Source organism: Schistocerca piceifrons, chromosome 1, assembly GCF_021461385.2.
Source record: "Schistocerca piceifrons isolate TAMUIC-IGC-003096 chromosome 1, iqSchPice1.1, whole genome shotgun sequence".
NCBI lineage: Eukaryota > Metazoa > Arthropoda > Insecta > Orthoptera > Acrididae > Schistocerca > Schistocerca piceifrons.
Window position 1 is genome coordinate 804567137 of NC_060138.1, and position 17822 is coordinate 804584958.

Sequence of the window (17822 nt, forward strand, 5' to 3'; positions counted from 1 at the left end):
AGAAGAATGCTAGAATAATAGCTGAGTAACAATAATGGATGCTTTATTCTTGTGCATAACTGTTGTTCACTAATTCTCCTCTGTGCTGAGTAATTGTCAGCCTCATCTCATTTGTGATGAAAAAGTAATGAGACAAACAAATTTGTTTCAAATTGGCTTGGAATGTGTATTAATATAAATAATCAGTATAAAAAAATGAAGACCCATAAAAAGATTTTGTCTGAAGCACTTTTGATTTTATGGTGGCATCGTTTTTCATACTTTGATTACAGAACAACTTCATCAAAGTGTGGAAAGAGTCAGTATTGCAAGCCTAAGAATAAAAGTATGTGAACTGCCACCAGTCCTAACCGGTGCCCCCATGGGTCTCATCACTTTTTGGGGAGCATGTGCTTGGCTACCATGGCGCCCCAGCTTTTGCTGCACTACTTCCTCCTCCTGTGCTGCAAATGTACAATTTGATTATCTTGTACCTCCCCTGACTTTCCTTCGGATGATCCTTTTGGTGCAGACTCTTGTTGTGGTGGATCATGAAGTACCTACAAGATGGTAGTTCCCTGACCATGCAGGGATCACACTGTTGGTTCCTGTGCTACACACTCCCAATGTATGCCATGGAGTATGTGCTCAACATGACTAGGGCATAGGGACTCCCAGCAAAAGTTTACTGAGTAGGTAGCCATTACTGTGGCTAGATTGCGTCCAAGGTGGAAGCCACTGCTCAGAGTGGGTGGCACTACGGCGGACAGTTTGCACATGAAGCGACTTAAACTTTCTCCCTCTGGTGGTCACATGGCCCCAGCAGTCTCTTCAAATGGATGGAAAGGCCTCATATGATGCAACAAAGTAACACCCCAACACGTTCCCTTCCCTTGCCACACCGTGGAAGTAATGCAGGACTAGACGACCAGGAGCAAAATCCTTCCCCCCAACACCTGGTCTGTACCAGAACCAACAGGGACACATTTTTGGCCACAGAGCCTTTATGTGAAGACAAATATGGGGAAGTTGCAGCCATTTATAAGATAAGAGCAGTTCCCTCCTGATTAAAACATCATCTTGTGTCCAGTCGCAGGTGCTGCTCTCTTGTGAAAAGTTGGGTGACATTCCCATGACTGTCACTTCCCACAAGGGTCTTAATATGGTGCAGGACATCATATTTCACCACAATCTTCTTCTGCGGTCTGATGATGAGCTGTTGGTCGACTTAGAGCAACAGGGTGTGCACTTCATCCATCATGTTCATAGGGGATTAAGGGAAAACAGAGTTGCGGCTCGGGTCTTCACCTTGGTTTTTGAAGGTGATACATTGCCTGAGAAGGTCAAGGTGATGGTCTACCAGTGTTATGTGAAACCCTGTGTTCATCCTCCTATGAGATGCTTCAGGTGTATGAAGTCTGGACTTATGCTTCCTTTCGCACTGCCACCCCTGTCTGCAGGGATTGTGGATGTCTGCTGCACGCGAATGTTCCTTGTGTCCCTCCTCACATCTGTGTAAACTGCAGTGAACTCCTCTCTCCCTGCTCACCAGGTTGCTCCATTTTTAAGCATGAGAGGAAAATCAAGGTGTATAAGACCATGGACAAGCTCATATATCAAGAGGTTAGAGAAAAGTATGAGCGTCTTAATCCCAAACAAATGACACAGTATTACCTTGCAGCTGCAATGTCGTCACCTTCTCTGTTGATGGTGCCTTCCTCTGTTGCGCCTCATAGAGTGGGTCCTCAGAGCCACCTGCTATTACCCATTGGGGCCTGCTCCAATGCTTCCACTGCACCTATTTTTGGAGCATTGCCTCCTCACCTGCCAGTGACACTGGTCCCCATCCTCCAGCTGGAGGCACCTTATACTCTTTCGGCTTCTCTAGCTTGGAAGACATCCCTTGGGACTCTTCCTTCCACGGTTCCTGCTGGTCCACAGCCAGACGCCAGCTGGTGGCTGAAAGAACCACAGGCTGCTGGCTGTCGGACTTGTCGTTCCTCCTAAGTACTTGAAACCAATTCAGCAAAACCTTCTCACTCCTCACTCATAACCAAACATCTTAAAAATGTCTCTTCAGGGGCATAGGGATTCTTACACTTATATGCCAATATAAATGCTCCCAAATTTTGTTTGTAGTTAATATCAGGAGTGAATATAGAGAAAGTTGTGGAATTCATGGCCACAGTATTAAAAGTAAAAATAATTCCCATGTATACTATGCATTCCTCCTATATAGGTTTCAAAATGGAGTTTATATTCTTCTGCAAAAATCTACAACAGGCTATCAATATATGTCAGGCAGAAAACTGTAAATCACCATAAATTCAAAAACTAAGTGAAAGAATAATTCATCAGTCACTCCCACAATATATCAGAATAACTGGACTCAGGGATGTAAATTGTGCATGGCTCAACTGTTTATGGTGAACAGATATTGGGTCTTTCTCTATGTAGACAGTTGATAATGACTGTGTACAGTTACATAAATAGTTTGTTTGACATAAAAATTGCAACTGCATGGTATAATAAAATGAATAGTAGCTGTTTTCAGAGTAGATATTTTCATTCTAATATACACTCCTGGAAATTGAAATAAGAACACCGTGAATTCATTGTCCCAGGAAGGGGAAACTTTATTGACAAATTCCTGGGGTCAGATACATCACATGATCACACTGACAGAACCACAGGCACATAGACACAGGCAACAGAGCATGCACAATGTCGGCACTAGTACAGTGTATATCCACCTTTCGCAGCAATGCAGGCTGCTATTCTCCCATGGAGACGATCGTAGAGATGCTGGATGTAGTCCTGTGGAACGGCTTGCCATGCCATTTCCACCTGGCGCCTCAGTTGGACCAGCATTCGTGCTGGACGTGCAGACCGCGTGAGACGACGCTTCATCCAGTCCCAAACATGCTCAATGGGGGACAGATCCGGAGATCTTGCTGGCCAGGGTAGTTAACTTACACCTTCTAGAGCACGTTGGGTGGCACGGGATACATGCGGACGTGCATTGTCCTGTTGGAACAGCAAGTTGCCTTGCCGGTCTAGGAATGGTAGAACAATGGGTTCGATGACGGTTTGGATGTACCGTGCACTATTCAGTGTCCCCTCGACGATCACCAGTGGTGTACGGCCAGTGTAGGAGATCGCTCCCCACACCATGATGCCGGGTGTTGGCCCTGTGTGCCTCGGTCGTATGCAGTCCTGATTGTGGCGCTCACCTGCACGGCGCCAAACACGCATACGACCATCATTGGCACCAAGGCAGAAGCGACTCTCATCGCTGAAGACGACACGTCTCCATTCGTCCCTCCATTCACGCCTGTCGCGACACCACTGGAGGCGGGCTGCACGATGTTGGGGCGTGAGCGGAAGACGGCCTAACGGTGTGCGGGACCGTAGCCCAGCTTCATGGAGATGGTTGCGAATGGTCCTCGCCGATACCCCAGGAGCAACAGTGTCCCTAATTTGCTGGGAAGTGGCGGTGCGGTCCCCTACGGCACTGCGTAGGATCCTACGGTCTTGGCGTGCATCCGTGCGTCGCTGCAGTCCGGTCCCAGGTCGACGGGCACGTGCACCTTTCGCCGACCACTGGCGACAACATCGATGTACTGTGGAGACCTCACGCCCCACGTGTTGAGCAATTCGGCGGTACGTCCACCTGGCCTCCCGCATGCCCACTATACGCCCTCGCTCAAAGTCCGTCAACTGCACATACGGTTCACGTCCACGCTGTCGCGGCATGCTACCAGTGTTAAAGACTGCGATGGAGCTCCATATGCCACGGCAAACTGGCTGACACTGACGGCGGCGGTGCACAAATGCTGCGCAGCTAGCGCCATTCGACGGCCAACACCACGGTTCCTGGTGTGTCTGCTGTGCCGTGCGTGTGATCATTGCTTGTACAGCCCTCTCGCAGTGTCCGGAGCAAGTATGGTGGGTCTGACACACCGGTGTCAATGTGTTCTTTTTTCCATTTTCAGGAGTGTACATACGCATATGCATATTTTTTTTAGAAGTCATCATCATGTTGAAGAGTTTTCAAACCCAAATTGGATTTGTATGGAACATAATCATCGCTATTTAGTCCTGTTTTACCACCATCTAGTCCTGTTTTCCCAACATGTTTCTGTGTTCACTCTTTTCTTTTTTCGACTCACTCCTCCACACCTTTTAGCTATCTATCCCTTGGTCCTACTCTTCATGATTTTCTTCACATCTCCATCTCGTGTATCTTCATGGGAATCCTCTTGTTTACTATTCTTTTTAAGTGTCAGTACCATCCTTGCCCTGATGTTTATATTCTGCTGTGCTGCAGTTCCTCTTTTCCTTACCCTTTCATTCCTTATCCTTTTTCTCCTTGGTACTCCTACTCTACTTTTGAGGAACTTCTTTTCACATGCCTGAAATCTTCTTAAAATTCTTTTCTTCATTGCTCATGTTTCATATGCACAGGTCAGTATTGTGATGTAGTAACTTCTATATATCAATACTTTGCTTATTTTTTGTTAGGTGTTGTTGCTACAAATCAAGCTATTAACACTTCAAAGGAATGCCTCTGCCAGTCTGCCATGTTCACTGATCTGTTTCTCATTTCTTCCGTTTTTCTCTGTCACACTTCCCAAGTGCTTGACACCCTCTAACTTCTTTGATTGTTCATCTCCAATTTTTATTCCATTAGTTGCTCTGTCTTTCTAGTTGTAAGCAGGCTCTCAAATTTGTTTACATCAAATTTCATTCCATACTGTCTCACAGTTTCTTCCCACTCATCCAACTGTTTCTGCAAATAAACAAGTCCTTCCACATACAACTCTGCAGCTTCTACTGTAGCACCTATAAATTGTGCTCATTTCTCTTCATTTGTTTTTGGTTCATCCTTTGGTAACCTTTCCCATATATTCTCCTGGTACTCTTCCTTCACTTTCTTTTCATTCAGTTTACATAATCTAATTCTCCTTCCTAAGTTTTCTGTCTTCTTCCATTCCTTCATGATTCTCATGCTATCACCTGTAGCCAGTGCTCACTATCCAATGCCTCACATGGTAGTACCTTTATATTCATTACAGTCCTCTTATTTCCCGAATCACCAAAGATGTCTGCTCTAGATTCCTGCTGTACCGTGTTACTTTGTGGCTCTCATTCCTCAGAGACCAGGAGTTACCTATCACTTAACCATTTCTCTTGCAGACTTCCAGCAATATCTTTCCTTCTTGATTTCTATTTCCCCATCCCTCTGCCCCAGATTATTTTCATTTCATAGTCTTTCACTCCCTACATGTTCATTCAACTGTCCCATGACTGTTATCATTTGTCTGTTAAACTACTTGTTTAGTTCTTCCTCAAAGTCCTCCTTGTCTTGAAACGCATTGCCCACTTGAGGGGCCATACACCTGAACCATCTCCACACTTCATCCCTTTGTCACTATTCTGACCTTCATTATCCTATCACTTATCCTCTGTATTTCTTCATTTAGACCATTCCTCGCAAAAACTCCCACTCCCTTTTGTCTTCCCTCTTCATTTCCACTCCAATAAACCTGTAACCTCTCCTCAGTTCCCCCACTGCCTCCCTCTTTCCATCTTCACTCTCCTATGCCTGAAATATCTAGTTGTCTCCTTTCCATCAGATCCTCTATCTCCTCTACCTGTCCGGAAAGTAGAAATAATTCCATTATTAGTAGCTACACAGATAAACACTATTACTAATATGTTTTCAGGGTACTTTATAAAAGTACAGTTGAAGAAACAGGGAAGATGCAGCAAACTTCCAATGTTGTTAAAGGTGTAAGTTAGAAATGTTAAGGGAGGAAGATTCTGTTGCTTGTTATCAATCATGTGTGAGGTTTAAGCCAACAGTTACTATAGATATTAGGCAGGGAATACCACATTACTAGAATTTTTAACCCAAATACAGGGCTTGGTAAGGTGACTGGCTATTATGTAAGCACTTTACCAAATGGAATCAGATTGTGATAATGGAAGGGACTGGGAACAGTCTTGCTAGAGACTGAGCATATGTTGTACATGACGTATTGGACATAATTTGCTTCTCAGATTCACACCACTAATGTTCACTTTGTATAGCCTTTGCTGTATCACAGTCAGCCCCATTCCGAAAAAGCTATAAGACAAGTTAACGTAGGACATGGGGGTACTGATGGTTGCTGGTAAGTGATTTTGGTTGAGAGTTCTTATAGGACATGTTACAGTGGACACAGATTTCACGTGAATAAAATTGGGAATGTGTGCTTGGGTAAGTATATAAGTGATAGTATAATTGGGTGGCTGGGTTAGAGCTCATTCAAGGTCAAATGAAATGCTAATAGATCTTGACTCTCGGTGTTGTCTCTAACACAGAACATCATTTAGCTAGAGAGGAATGATTCCTGTAATGGGGTGTATCTTCACTTTTTTCTATGTGAGGAATTCTTAGCAGATATAAGGAGTGCTTGTTTATGCCAAACATAATATTTCATTAGAAGATATGACTTATCAAAATATTGGCCAGAACAATTATTTGGCAGTTGTGCTGCAGTGTTTGAATTTTTGAGGAAAATTTTCAGTTATAATCTTCTACTGAACCCTTATTTCAGATTAACAGATGTTCCTGCACACAGTCTACATAGTTGACACTTTGCTAAGCTCAGTCCTTAAAAAAGACAGAAAGTTAATTGTTTGTAGGGATTTCAGTACAAACTTTTTGACTGATTCTTCAAGGAATGGAAGTCATTGAATGTGTTTTACCATTCAGTTGTTGCATTTTCCAATACAGTACATCGATCTGTAACACAATTATAGATAATATTTTCATAGATTGTTCTTTAGTTTAGTTAAGGGACACACTAGACAAATTGTTAATAACCTCTCAGAACATGATGCGCAAATAGTTAACATGAAAAGGAATCAAGGCAGTCACAGCCCAAGGTAGTATACAAAAGCTTTAGAGATATGATTCCACTTCTAATGAAGACCTTCCTGAAGGGCACACTTGACAAGAAGTCTAAATTACAGACAACTTGAATAACAAGTATAATTCATTTCAATAAAACTTTACAATTTTTTAACAGTTCATTTATCAAAAAAATACAGGCAGGAATGCCATACTACTAAGCAAGCAATTTGGGTAAGTAAGGAAATTAGTATACTATTAGGAGAAAATAGGAGCTGTTTAATAATATGAGGGGCGGTCAGAGCTCATTAACAGAATTTCACTACGGACAATACTGGAAAGCTCTGAAAACTGCCTTCAGATTTATTAAAACGATACATAACATCAAGAAAATAATAAATTTCTCATGTTATCTAGAAACCAAGAAACAGGAGTTTGCCAACTGGTATCAATAAAACATACAAAGAAAATATTTTACTCTGACTAGGATGCTGTAAAGTGAGTTAGTGCTTGGATGGGGAAACAGGGTTGGGCTTCATTGCTTTTCTTCTATATATCAATGATCTGCTATTAAACATTCTATGCAAGTTCTCATTTTTTCTACTTCTAGATGACTCAAGAGTCAACTGGAATGGAATATAGTATAAATGATTTTGAAAACATGTAAAATTAGACCCTGACTTATAGAAAACAGATTAATGCTTAACTGAAAAAAACACTCAAAGCACACAATTTCTGACACAGAGTCTTGTGGAAGCAAAAATTTACTGAGCAAAGAGACAAAATAATCAGTAAAGTTGGGATTTTACATTCTTAAGACTTACGACAAATGGAAAGCTTTCTTAGAAGTATCACAATCCAAATATTGTGTAGAAACTAAACTTTACTGTAAAGATAATTTCTACTGTCTCTGCCACTGCAACATGAAGCCTTGTTTACTTTGCATACTTTCACCCTATTATATCCCATACTATCATATTTTGGGACACTTATGTGTGCACAATGTATGTTCTTACTCCACAAAAGCAAACCCACTGTCTCTTAACTTTACACAGGCCATTGCTTAAACATCTCAGTATTCTAATTCCTGTCATCTTTGTACATACATAGCCTCAAAGAATTTGTGATTAATAATATGGATTCATTCAAAAGTACCTGCCACAATCACTCAGCGAATACCTGACAAAAGAAAAAAAACTGAATAAATTATCTTTAACAATTGTGCAGAAAGGTGTGCACTGTTCTGCAGGTTTAGTTTCAGACCTGCAGCAGATCTGAAAAAAATTGAGCAATAAATCCTAGATTTTCAAATATAATTTGAAAGGCTTTCTTGTCACCTATTCCTTTTATGAAGGCTTTTCAAAAAGTATCCAACTTTCATTTATAAAATCAATCTTCATTTAGATATATTTGCTTGACACTAGTCACCTTTAAAGTAGTCCCCTTCAGCTTCAACACATTTCTCTCAAAGCTGCTGCCACTGCTGGAAGAATCCAAGGAAAGCCTCTTTTGGTATGGTGGGCAGCTGCTCCATCGAATTCTGCGTAATGTCTTCCATATTCCGAAATCTGGTCCCTTTCAGAGTCTCTTTGAATTTAGATGAAGTTCAGAGGTCACTTGTGTTGTGTTTGGCTAAAAAGATACTGTATTAATTGAGAATGATGAATGGGTGCAATATCGTGGTGAAGATGCCAACTGCCCATTGCCCATGAGTCTGGCCATTTCCATCTCAGTGCTTCATGAAGGCAATGCAGAACCTCTTGGTAGTATTCCTTATTGGCATTACATTCTGGGGCATACTCATGATGGACCATGCCATTGGAGTAAAAAAAAAAAAAAAAATAGTCAGTTTGACTTACACATTGCTGTGGAACTACCTCACTTCTTTGGGTCTCAGGGATGATGTATGCTTCCAATGTAATGACTGAAACTTTGTTTTTGGGTTGTTCCCATAAACTGACGACTCATTGTCTGTGATCACTATATTAAGAAAGATGGGATTACTGTTCACAGTGTCCAGCATGTCCTGTGTGATCTCTGAATGAAGTTGCTTCCACTCAGTTGTTAGCAACTCTGACACCAATTTCATTGGATCCTCCTGAGGGCCAAATGTTCTGTTAAAATGGAATGAATAGATCCAATACTAATTTTAACTTTTTGTGCAAGTTCTCTAATTGTGATTCATCTATCTCGCATCATAAGGGTCCTTATGTGATCAATAACAACCTCATTTGTGGATGTTGACACCTACCTGAATGTACTTCACTCTCCACTGATGAGCAGCCATCTTTGAAGCCATTTCTGTGTAGTACCCTTTGCTTCAAGCCAAACATTTGTTGAATCTTATGGATTGTTTCAGCCTGAGAATCTCCAGGCTTTAAAATAAATTGATGCAATAACAATGTTCCACTTTTTCTGTCATGATGCCCACAACGCAAAATCTGGCAACTACCGCTTACAGGTGTTCAGTCGCGAATGGCTGATTAGTGATTGTGTATTACCACAGTCATGAAAAAAATCAGGCATATGCACTTTGTTTGACTACAAGCATAGAGAGTGCACATATGCTGATACCATTGTTGGTTTCAACTATAACAAGGTAAGGTTATATTCATTTTGAACAGCCCTCATATTCTGTATGGGATTTCCTCATAGTAGTTTACAGCCTTAAACAGTAGTATATTACTTATTGTATATACTGTTGTAAATCTTTTTTTCTTTTTTCAGCATTTATAGTTTTTTTTCTGATTTATAACTTTTCTTATCACTCTTTCTGCCATTTATGTACTGACTCATTCCATAGCCAAATAGATTTGGCTCACACAATCTCACAAAACCTGCACAACTATTGAACAGTGATGGGGAATAGAATTGGCCACAGTATTTTTATAATGTCTGTTTCATCATCTATCTTAAGCTCTCAAGTCAAACAGGTCAACTTGGGAAATACTGGGGATGCCTTGAAAAGTTTGTTCTTTCCAGAAAGTTAGTCTTCTATGAAATTGAAATCACTGCACTAATATATATTATATGAGCAAAAATATCATCAGTTGAAGCTGGACATGGGCCTATTTCATGATGTAGCATGTACACTGGAGTCCAGAAATTAAGCATAAGCAGTATAAGATTACAATAGAAAGAGAAACATTTACATTGCAATCATTGTAAATATCACTGAATTAAGTGACACAAATGAGAAAGAACTGTTCACTGCTCTGAATAGCATAAAATAATTGAAAGTTAATGGAAAGCAGGGCATTAGACACTAAATATCATGTTCACATTTGTACTTAAATTGTTTGCTGAGTGTAGTCTCTGCTAAAGATTACGACATAATCCCACAAAAATAGTATTTGACTACTGATTTTTAGCTCCTTTGAAATGGATCAGGGACAGTCAGCAGTCGCAGATGTGTCATTTCAAGACTCTGACAATGGTTCCAAAATAGTCTAAATGTTCACGGTAATCCAGTGGAAGATTAACTAAGAGCAGCAGCAACTCCACAAAAGGGCAAATATCTGGTATTAATTGCATGACAAAATTGAACAGTGTTTGCAAGGTAATTGTCTGTAGCATTTAATGCTGCCTTGGAAATTGTTGCTCTCCAATAAACTCTATAAAGAAGGCTTGGAGCAGCTGTTCTGCATGGCAGGCAATTAGCAGTTTACTAATGCTCATGACAGTGTAAAGACTGGCCTGCTTATTGTAGAGTTGGCAATGCTTAAACTGGATCATGAATGAATGAAGGGGTATTGTCAGATTAATTCCACTTCAATTTGGAGAGTGCTCCACAATTTGAATTCATCTGGAGGAAAACTGGTGGATTCCACTTCAATTTGGAGAGTGCTCCACAATTTGAATTCATCTGGAGGAAAACTGGTGGTAGTTTGTAAGGTAATAGGAACTTCATTGGAAAATATTAGTTTGGTAGTGGTGGACTCTAGTGTGGGATGACACCAAAATGTCCCAATTTATGGAGCTTCATATCATCATTGGTATTTGTAGGAATACTATTAATACTCAGAGATAAATATGCAACCACAACACTTTTAAGAAGTGCAATTGTTTCAGGTTCAGGTCATTATCCTGAACAGGAAAGCTTATAATCAGCGTGTTTTGCATTGAGATATCATTTCCTTGTGAATAATACTGTATAAATGACTGTTCAGTCATGCTGATAGTCATATGGTTGTGGTTTATCAAAAACTGTCTGATCTTGGAAATCAAATTTTAGGTCACATTGTCTTGGTACCACAAACAGCTTCTAATTCGGTGGCAATATTTGATGAGAATGGTGTTAAAAGATTGTTAAAGTTCCAGAACAGTTTTGTCTTAACTTTACAACCTCTAAGCTGTGGGTGTTCTACCATACTGCCCCTTTACTTTACAATATAGGACAGTGAGTATGCTTTGATGACATGTGCTGAAACCTTTTGCACTAACTGGACTCTTGTGCTGTGTTGGTGTGACTGTGAATGCTATTCATTTAGCGCAACCAGTAAATGACAGGAAAGTCAAAATTCATACCTAAAAATGTTATATACGTTACACATTCTGCAGAACTGCCATCCACATTTAATTTGAAACAGTATTTTTCCTCTTTAACCATAAGTTTATGATTCTTTTATATTTGGTTCAGTTTTACTTACATATTTGATTTCAGGATTAAAAGTGTAGTAAACTCAGGTCAACATCAAATAAGTAATTCTGTAAGAACCTTTTATTTTTACCAAGTATCTCAGTGTTCCTCCATGAGAATTTTGGGATCTATTTTTCATTTTGTTCTGTCATTCAAGAACTTTATTTGGGATCAAGTGCGCAACCTTCCCAATCCTCACAGTTTAAGATGATTTCTTCCACCCAATGCATTATAACATACTGCAATCCTCATTGGGCTGCTGTCCACAAGTTGGTCAAGGTATCAATGCTCATGTCTTTGCAACCCTTCAACAGGCTGTCCTGAGATCATCCAGTCTCCTTGTGATGATGCTCCAGAAGTGTCGACTCATCTCAGGCATCCTCAATCAGTTTATCAGATACCAAAGGCCATGCCATTCATTTGATTCTTGCCTCCTGAAGGAAAACATTAATGGCTTGCATATGGTGTTCTCGTGTATTATTGTGTCGAAAGGAAAGGTGAACGTATCACCAAAATGTTGCCTGTAGAGACTTTTGTTGTGCGATCCTGTTCTGGTACATCAATGTTGAACAAATAATTGCCCATGATTTCTACTAAATGCCTGAGTCATCAGCTGACTGGTGTCAGATCCCAAAGTGAATGTAACCGTCATATCACTGCATGTGAGCAGATCATTGTAATTGCAGTTTAAGTGAAACTTGTTCAATGAAGCCATCTTCAAAGAAACAATCATACCCCATCCTTCACTTAGCAGCCATCATCAAAACATTGTAGCAGAAAGGCTGACAATTCAATACAGCAAGCAAAGGTCTAGTGTTGCCTTGATACTCAACAAACTGTTTACTCATCTTACCAAAAGATGAAACTGCCTCCTTGAAACGTGTTAACTTAAAATTCAAATTGTTTTATCCTTTGTAATCTCTTTTACCATCCCACTCATTTCAGCAAATTGTCTGAGTGAGCTTTGGTGCTAAGGGGATAGTTTTTATGTATCCAGAAAATATAGTTATAGCTCCAGAATTGTTTTGTATTACCATAACAGCATATTAAGACAAATATTTCTATAAAACTTAAGTTTTATGGAAGTGAATAATATGCAACTATAAAGCAGGTGTGAAGGGTACTTGTTATATTTTGGTAAACTCCACATATACTTGTTGCTACCATTTGAGAACGGAATTTTATAATTATGAAATCAAACCTACTGATGTGTTCTATAATAATAATAATAATTATTATAATAATATAATAAAACAGTTCATTCCTCACTAGTGCCACATCTTGATTAGCAGTTGTATTTTTATAAAATTTTTACCTAAGTTGACAGTTGATACCATATTTAACATATGTTTTATTGCAAGTGAGAGTGAGCATTATTTCACCAGTTCTAATTATTGTTGGATGAATTATTAATTATGTTGACTGGAAATGTGTACATAACACTTTTCCTATTACTATTACAGGAAGAAATGTTGGCAGGAACAAATGATGACAGTAGCTGAAACATGTCAACAAAGTAATACATTTAAAAAATACATTAAGCAATCTAGAATAATCCATAATGTAAGTAATTTATTTCCTTTATTAATGAGAAATATGTGACATACAGAACACGAAAAGATTTAAAAGGAAGGTACATCACAAGTACTAAACAAAGACACAAGAAACTAACTAAGGGAGACATAAACATTCAGCTAAACAAAGTTCAATCTGGCCCATAGTTGTAATGTCTGCAACTGATGATATGTCTTTTGCTCCTGGTAAAAAGACAGGAAAAATCCAAGATGGTCAACATAACCAACTTGTGTGAAGTAAAAACCAAGGTGGCAGAAATTATTCCTAGTCCTAAGTAAAAATGGTGGGAAAATTTAAAAAAAATGCCAGTTATGCTAACTTAAAATGGCTTTACTCTCATGATGGATACATGACTTTTTCTCCTCTGTCAAGCACCAATGTTTCAAGTTTAGTGCTGGAGTTGGCGTTGTTCCACAATTATTGTTAAATTAATCCATTTTTATGAGTTCTGCACTTTATAGCATTATACATGTGTATCACACCAGATTTGCAAATCGCATTACTCAGACCACATGAGTTTCAGCCTTACGGACAGTAATGTTTTATAACTGTTGATCATGTTGTTGTTCCAAAACTTTGTTTGCAGATATCTCATTAAGTTTCATATATTTATTTATTAGCCATTCAGCATGTTTACCACACAACTGGCTTCATAAAAATACATGTTACATATTTCATATAAGTATAGTCATTACTAATTTGTACATTATATATTATGCATACATATACATACATCTTTTTAGTAGTTAATAATTTGTACATTTTACTCACATCATCATTTTACATATACATAAATACATAAACTTCTTACTAATCAGACAATTTCAGCAATAATCATAATACAGTTTACAGTCAAGAATTAATTATACAGTTTTACACATTTATTTAATGATAGTTACATTATTTCATTGTTTATACATTCCTTTTCAATTACTTCCAAGATATGCTTCAATTGTGTAATATGCTTTATTTTTGAGCCATGTGTCTAATACCTCCTTAAATTTAAAGTGGGTGAGGGTTTTGACAAATTGTGGCAGTTTATTATATAACTTTAGACTTAGGTGTTTGTGACTTGTGTGTCAGTGACAGCCTAGAATATGGTATACCAAGCATGCACTTGTTTCGAGTGCTGTGCAAATGTAAATTCTTTCTCTGTGTAAATTGCTGCATATTTTCTTTTACATATATTAAGCAGTTATACATATAGAGACTTGGGAGTGTTATTATGTTTAATATACTGAAGTGCTCCTTACAGCTTTCTCTTGGACCCAATCCTTGTAAACATCTACCCATGACCCCCATGACAGAATCCCACATTGTAGCTGTGACTGAAAGAATGCACATTTGCAAAGCATCAATAAACTTTTACTGACAGAATATCTTAGTTTATACAGCAGGAATATTACGCGTGCAAGTTTGCCTGTTAGATAGCTTATATGGTCATCCCATGAGAGCCTTTGGTCTATTTTTAGTCCCAGTAATTTGACACTGTGACTCTCTGCTTTCCGTACCTTCAGATTAAAATAAATTTCCTCTATTTTTGTGTTGTTTATACATAACTCATTAGCAATACACCACACCCAACATTTTTAAAAAAGTTCATTATTTTTGTTTACCACCGCTTGTAAGACATTTCCAGGGGCAGATGTGGACTCTGACCACAATCTATTGGTTATGACCTGTAGATGAAAACTGAAGAAACTGCAAAAAGGTGGGAATATAAGGAGATGGGACCTGGATAAACTAAAAGAACTAGCGGTTGTACAGAGTTTCAGGGAGAGCATAAGGGAACAATTGACAGGAATGGGGGAAAGAAATACAGTAGAAGAAGAATGGGTAGTTTTGAGGGATGAAGTAGCGAAGGCAGCAGAGGATCAAGTAGGTAAAAAGACGAGGGCTAGTAGAAATCCTTGGGTAACAGAAGAAATATTGAATTTAATTGATGAAAGGAGAAAATATAAAAATGCAGTAAATGAAGCAGGCAAAAAGGAATACAAACGTCTCAAAAATGAGATCGACAGGAAGTGCAAAATAGCTAAGCAGGGATGGTTAGAGGACAAATGTAAGGATGTAGAGGCCTATCTCACTAGTGGTAAGATAGATACTGCCTACAGGAAAATTAAAGAGACCTTTGGAGATAAGAGAACGACTTGTATGAATATCAAGAGCTCAGATGGAAACCCAGTTCTAAGCAAAGAAGGGAAAGCAGAAAGGTGGAAGGAGTATATAGAGGGTCTATACAAGGGCGATGTACTTGAGGACAATATTATGGAAATGGAAGAGGATGTAGATGAAGATGAAATGGGAGATGTGATACTGCGTGAAGAGTTTGACAGAGCACTGAAAGACCTGAGTCGAAACAAGGCCCCCGGAGTAGACAACATTCCATTGGAACTACTGACGGCCTTGGGAGAGCCAGTCCTGACAGAACTCTACCATCTGGTGAGCAAGATGTATGAAACAGGCGAAATACCCTCAGACTTCAAGAAGAATATAATAATTCCAATCCCAAAGAAAGCAGGTGTTGACAGATGTGAAAATTACCGAACTATCAGTTTAATAAGTCACAGCTGCAAAACACTAACACGAATTCTTTACAGACGAATGGCAAAACTAGTAGAAGCCAACCTCAGGGAAGATCAGTTTGGATTCCATAGAAACCCTGGAACACGTGAGGCAATACTGACCTTACGACTTATCTTAGAAGAAAGATTAAGGAAAGGCAAACCTACGTTTCTAGCATTTGTAGACTTAGAGAAAGCTTTTGACAATGTTGACTGGAATACTCTCTTTCAAATTTTAAAGGTGGCAGGGGTAAAATACAGGGAGCGAAAGGCTATTTACAATTTGTACAGAAACCAGATGGCAGTTATAAGACTCGAGGGACATGAAAGGGAAGCAGTGGTTGGGAAGGGAGTAAGACAGGGTTGTAGCCTCTCTCCGATGTTGTTCAATCTGTATATTGAGCAAGCAGCAAAGGAAACAAAAGAAAAATTTGGAGTAGGTATTAAAATTCAAGGAGAAGAAATAAAAACTTTGAGGTTCGCCGATGACATTGTAATTCTGTCAGAGACTGCAAAGGACTTGGAAGAGCAGTTGAACGGAATGGGCAGTGTCCTGAAAGTAGGGTATAAAATGAACATCAACAAAAGCAAAGCAAGGATAATGGAATGTAGTCGAATTAAGTCAGGTGATGCTGAGGGTATAAGATTAGGAAATGAGACACTTAAAGTAGTAAAGGAGTTTTGCTATTTGGGGAGCAAAATAACTGATGATGGTCGAAGTAGAGAGGATATAAAATGTAGGCTGGCAATAGCAAGGAAAGCGTTTCTGAAGAAGAGAAATTTGTTAACATCCAGTATTGATTTAAGTGTCAGGAAGTCATTTCTGAAAGTATTCGTATGGAGTGTAGCCATGTATGGAAGTGAAACATGGACAATAAATAGTTTGGACAAGAAGAGAATAGAAGCTTTTGAAATGTGGTGCTACAGAAGAATGCTGAAGATTAGATGGGTAGACCACATAACTAATGAGGAAGTATTGAATAGGATTGGGGAGAAGAGAAGTTTGTGGCACAACTTGACCAGAAGAAGGGATCGGTTGGTAGGACATGTTCTGAGGCATCAAGGGATCACCAATTTAGTATTGGAGGGCAGCGTGGAGGGTAAAAATCGTAGAGGGAGACCAAGAGATGAATACACTAAGCAGATTCAGAAGGATGTAGGTTGCAGTAGGTACTGGGAGATGAAAAAGCTTGCACAGGATAGAGTAGCATAGAGAGCTGCATCAGACCAGTCTCAGGACTGAAGACCACAACAACAACAACAAACCTCTTGCATACTCTCACCTGTGGAGATCATGGTCATATCATCAGCATGTAGGACATTTTTGCAGGCTATATAGTTTGAGGAGTCATTAACATCGACAATAAAGAGGATGGGTCCAAGAATGGAGCCCTGTGGAATTCCTCGCTTAATTTTCACTAAATCTGACCTTCCATTGTTCACATACACTGACTGTTGCCTGTTATTTAGGTATGACTTAATCAAATTAAGTGGTTTGTCTGCAATACCATAGTATTCTAATTTTTTAACAATTATCTTATGTGATACTGAATCAAATGCTTTGCTTAAGTCTGTGAGTTTCCACAGGTGGTCAGTTTCCTTTCAAAAGTATTGTGTATTTCAGTTATCAGGCTTTCAATAGCTTTTATGTTTGACTGATTAGTTCCAAATCCAAACTGCCTGACATTAAGTAATTTATTGCTCACAAAATACATGTAAATCTGTGCATGTGAGCAGCTCTTTATGATTTTGGCGAGTATGGGGACAATTGATATTGGTCTATAGTTATCTGGCATTTCTGTCACCCTTTTTGTATATGGTTAGTGTAATTGCAATTTTAAGGCAATCAGGGAAAATGCCATCATCAAGGATTTTATCTGCAAGGTAGAGTAGAGGATTTCTAATTTCCTTAATTGTAGCCCTTATTACAAAGTTACTGAATCCATAGCAGTCTTCTGTTCTAGAATTGTTCAACTTGTTTACAGAGTTATTTATATCTGTAGGAGTTATTTTACTCCAGTTAAATCTTTTATCTGTTTTATTCTGTGATTGTGAAAGAAAAGCTTCCACATCAATTAAATCATCACTTTTTGGTACCTGGGCATTTACTGAATTTATGAAGTATTCATTGAGAGTGTTGCAATCAATTAGGTTATTGATTTCT

At 39.0% G+C, this 17822-nt stretch overlaps 1 long non-coding RNA gene across 1 annotated transcript in view; it reads left to right on the forward strand.

Annotated features, from left to right (window-relative positions):
• LOC124713900 overlaps positions 1 to 17822 on the forward strand; it is a 60015-nt gene that overhangs the window by 24787 nt on the left and 17406 nt on the right. Inside the window, exon 2 of the long non-coding RNA XR_007005637.1 lies at positions 12983 to 13082. This is a non-coding gene — a long non-coding RNA (uncharacterized LOC124713900). The remainder of the gene's footprint in view (positions 1 to 12982; positions 13083 to 17822) is intronic.